The following is a 5,243-nucleotide window of genomic DNA, read 5'->3' as shown; positions in this document are numbered from 1 at the left end:
GCGAGAACAAACAACACATGACTGATGTTAGTCACATTGCTTAATGTTCTACTGGAAGGTACACAGATACCACAGTGATGAGCATGGTATAAGACATAACATAAACTAGAACAGAAAACTTTTACATGTCATTAATTTAAATTAGTGGCCCTTATTTTAGGGGACATTTTTCAGACAACTCTTTCTATGTACTTCATTTAATCCCTTTACCAAGATAAATAATCTTATTTTTTTAAAATCTCTAATTTTATATAAATCCCACCATACTCCAATATTTACTGATTAAGTGTTAACACAAAAGCTCTCATGTTCTGATAAAAAAACACTGCTAAATTTAATGTATGACTTGAATTATTTTCAGCTAAATTACAAATGATCTCCTTATGTGCAAATAGCACTATTTACTTGAAATGTGTTCTTTGAATTTTTTTGGGCTTATGAGTGCTTTCATTCAGAATTTCTGCTATTTTTGTCCAAAATTCAGTCTAATGGTTCCCTCTAGTGGTCAAATGTTGTCTTTACACATGGTAACATGAAAGTCTTTTATTTGAGGTTATGGGAGAGTGTTAGTACTTTTAAAGCAGTGTGTCAATATGTACTGTAAACTATTCTTCTTCATATGTTCTTTTATATAGTAAAATGGACAAATCTGAAGGAGCCATGTGATTGTTCCAAGCAAAGTCCCAACTCTTACAACTATGAGACAGTGGCAGGAGGGTTGGATTTTTTTTCCTTCTTAGTTAGTTACTTGTTTTAAAATTAAGCAACCGCTTCCATCCAAGATGCAGAATCTTCCATTTAAAACAACTCTAAGTAAAGGAAGAGAAAAAAGAACATTTGAAAAGCTCCCTGCAAATTTTCTCTTCTATTTTTACTACTTACCTCTTATATAATGCTTTTCATCAGTAGAGGTCAAAGTGCTTTACAAAGGAAGTTAGTATCATTACTCTAATTTTACAGAAAGGGAAATTGAGGCATAGTACAATGCTGTGAGTTGCCCAATGTCACCCATCAGGCTAGTGGTAAAGCCAGGAATAAAAGCTAAGTTTTCTGAATCCTAGGCCAGAGTCTAGCCATCAGGCAACACTGTCTTCTACAACCTAATGACTTAAACTCCTCTGTGAATTATATAGAAAGGTTTATTTTTTCCTAACAACTTTTTAATCGTGTTTTCTTGAGATAAGAGTGAAACCATCACAAACCTGGGTTCAAATTACTTGTCTTAGTAGTTACTGTTGGCAGGGCCCGATTTAGAGGCAGGCAACCCAGGCGACCGCTTGGGGTGCTGACCTTGGGAGCACCGGGCTTGGGGTACTGTTTTTGTTGTTAGCGACAAAAGGGAAAATAGAATGTCTGAAGTAAAATGTTTCAGGTATTCTGTATGTGGATTCATTTTTCACTAACCTCTTAGAATGTTCTGGACCTTTGTAGAATCTTGTGGAACCTTCCAAACTTTCTGAGAACTACATTTTCCTCGAACCTCCTAGAATGTTGTCAGCCAGGCCCTCCTGGGTATATTTGCTTATAAATGGCATGAATAAATACAGATTTACACTTCCTAGCATGCAAATTTATTGTCTTATATGACATGCATGCAAATCATTCATCAAAGTCATTAAATGGGCTACAATTGCAATAAAAATAAATTATTCAAAAATTTAACAAATGGAGGTGGGGGGCAATGAAGACGCGCCTCACCAGGGGTGCCATTTGGGTTAGGGCCGGCCCTCACTGCTGGTCTTAGAACTATTAGCTGTTTTGAAAAATGTACTGTGTTTTAAACAGATTAAAGGCTGGCTAAAAGAAAACCAGCTAATTAAAACTGATTAAAGCTGGTAGTGCCTCCGTTAGTTAGAGTTTTAGGGTATTTTCCAGTATAAGAATATTTTTTTAGTTGTTTATAACTTTGCCAGACTTTAACCGTTTGGACAGAAATTTTCTATGCTGGCTGTCTATCTCAGGCTGAATTGTTCTGGAAAAGTTTCAACACAAATGGTTCAGCCATCACCAAGAGCAAGATTAAGAGATAATGCTTTCTTTTTCCCATGTTAAAAACATTCTTACTTCCATTTCACTAAGAAGCTGTAGCATCTCCATGATTTGAAGCATAATCTTGAAATTTGACAGATGGTCGGCCTTTCTGTCAGGGTTGTGTTTTTGATCTCACCATGAAAAACTGGCCAAATATGATCAGCTTGAGAAAAAATTCAGTTCACAGATGCTCAGTAGAGCCAGCTAAATTTCCTGAAGATTCCATCTGCACTGAGCATGACCCAACCCACAGCTACAGGCCTGAGCAGCACTTTCCCTGCAGTTGCTGTTCTCAGTGGCTACACTGTGGTGCTGGCATCCCCCTCAGTCTAATGATTCGTTGGGTCTTAATTAATTTTATAATCAAGAGGTGGATCATCCCATACTGATGGGTTTAAACTGCTGCCATACATTTGCCAAATGGAGTTAGTCTAGTTGGCCATTCTTGTTGCAACAAGGGATTATCTGCAATCCATCAAACTACACATATTCAAATACTAATCACCCCCAGCACCTACATTATCTTCTGCATCGGGGAGACGGGCTGTCTCTCCTCCAGGGTCTTTGTAAAGATCAGGGCAATAGAAGAACAGAAGTAGAGAGTCTCAGTAATTCCATCTTAGTGACTAATATCCTAAAATGTTCCCTCTGGGAGATGCAGTCTGCTGTATCCTAGACATCAGTTACATTCTGTATTCTGGGTCTTACTGTATATCCCAGCAATAACTCTGACTTTTTCCTGGGCAATTTTCCACATGAGAATCCATTTCCACATGGTCCTCGGGGAAGCCCACCTGTTTGCAGTGAGAAGAACCAAAGTAAGCAGGGCCGCTCAGAGAAAGGGGAGGCAAAAGGTAGGGTGACCAGATGTCCCGTTTTTAAAGTTTTTTGGGACTTTTCTTACATAGGCACCTATTACTGCCCACCCCCCTGTCCTGTTTATTTACAGTTGCTATCTGGTAACCCTAGCAAAAGGGGAAGTCTGCCTTGGGCCCCCTGTTTGAGAGGGCCCCCAAACCGAGCAGCGTTGTGAGCCACTATGTGGGGTCCCAACACCACTCCCTGAAATTTGGCCCAGCAGCCCCTCTGTCAGGATGGAGGAGTGGGCAGGCCAAACCTGAGTGGCACTGCAAACCAGCATGTCAGGTCGCAATGCCACTCACAGAAATTTGGCCCAGCAGCCCCTCTGTCACAGAGGGGCAGCCAGACCAAACGTGAGTGGTGCTGCAACCCTGCACACCAGGTAACAATGCCCAAAGCAGGGAGCCAGGCCCAGGCCCAGACCCCATAGGACAGCCAAGCCATTACTGCAGGATGAGTGCAATGCAGTCTCGCTCTCCAATTTCAGGAGGGTTTGTACTCAGCATGGCTAAGCCAAGCCTTTGCTGCCTCTACCCATGCTACCATAGTTAACCTGCTTTTTATATCCATGCTAGCTTGATGAGAGCTACCTCAAATATGTAGACACAAGCAGGGAAATCACACCCCTAGCTTGTAATGTAGTTGTAGCCTAAGCTGACGAGAGATGTGTCATTTACATTGAATGAATGGGCACTAAGGACAAAGCCCACAAGTGTTTGTTAGCCAAAAGGGTCAGTAAGTGTACTTGCCTTTCTTTGATGTTAATCATTGTTGTATCTGAGCACCTCACAAACATTAATGAATTCGTCCTCACACATGTCAGGTAGGGAAGTATTATTATCGCTACTGTTCAAATGGGGAACTGAAGCACTGAGAGTTTCAGTGACTTGCTCAAGGTCATATAGGAAGTTTGTGGCAGAGCAGTAAATAGCATCAGGGTTGCTTATAATGCATAGGGTAAGCAGTGTAGATAAAAGATCCGTACCACTGGAAGAAATGTCATTTCTTGTCCTATTTCTGAAACTGACTTTGTCCATCAGAAAAACATCATTTTACAGATAAGAAATTTTTTCTGTTCAGTGTGTTTGTGTGAGCATACACAACCAAAAGGTCTCTCAGTTGAGGGAAAATGTCCCTTTTATACCTACACCCATTTTTAATTAACACCTCCTTTATAACTGTTCAATTATCCCACCTGCTGTTCAAGAAAACCAGCATAACAATCATCTAACACAACACAGGGGCAATTAGCACCCAGAAGACAACAAGGAAACTCATCACAACTTGGAGTTTCTGTATAACACAGGAAGAGGGATCAAAGTATGACATCAAAGTCAACTCATTACAAACCTCCAAATGGAGCTTGTGTTCTTATGGCAGTGACCTTATTTTGGTGTTTCTGAATTCTTCAGTTATTAAAAATAATATTTTAAAAGAAGCTATGGTGCATACTTGTTATGTTTTCAAAAGTATATCTTTTAACCCTTTGAGAACTCTCCATTATGATACTGAAAGGCAGAAGCTAACAGATTCATCTGTGTTACTCCAGTCTTATACAGTCAAACTCCATTGATTTCATCAGCATAAAACTAAAGTAATCCATTGATGAATCAAGCAATATGCCTTTACTAATGTGACCTGTAGAGGATACAGTCATCACTTTTTACATTTTATCTAACTCTCTTTGCCCTCATACTGCCTGTTCAGCTTTTCTTTGTAATGGCTTTGTGAAGAGCCTGTACATTTGCTACTTTTCCCCCCTAGGAATTGCATTATTTTATTAGCTGATGGCACAGGGGATTTTAACTACTTTTTAGGTTGTTGGCATCAGAGACATCCTTAACCATGCTTATTAGACCTTCAAGAGTGCTAATTTCCTTGTACAAAGGGAGTTTTGAGCTTTCATTAGGATATTTCCCAGATGTTTTAATTTTCTGATACCATTTAGTATAATTATGTTTGCTTTTAGTACCTAAATATGGAAAATAATGTACATTAGGAAACAAACAAACAAATATGCTGTCATATTAAAGCATAAAAAAGAGCAGCTGATAAGGAAAAACAGCCCTGGCAACATTGTTTTAAAAGCCATGGGACACATAAAGAGCAGACATATTGTGATGGTAACAACTTTAATTACCCACGTGTAAATAAATAAAAAGAAAAGATAAGGGAATATATTAATATGAGAAGTTCAAGGATGTGCAAAACTAAAACCGAAAATCCCGATGAAATGTCTGAGCTGAAAGAGATTTTTCAAGAGGGGCAGCCTATTGGGTATAGTACGAGACATTTGTATAAAATGACCCTGTTGCTTTGAGTCAATAGCAAGGTGGGTATTTCTTTTCATT

This window comes from Chrysemys picta, chromosome 1 (genome assembly GCF_011386835.1).
Source record: "Chrysemys picta bellii isolate R12L10 chromosome 1, ASM1138683v2, whole genome shotgun sequence".
Classification (NCBI taxonomy): Eukaryota; Metazoa; Chordata; order Testudines; family Emydidae; genus Chrysemys; species Chrysemys picta.
This window is presented reverse-complemented; position numbering follows the sequence as displayed.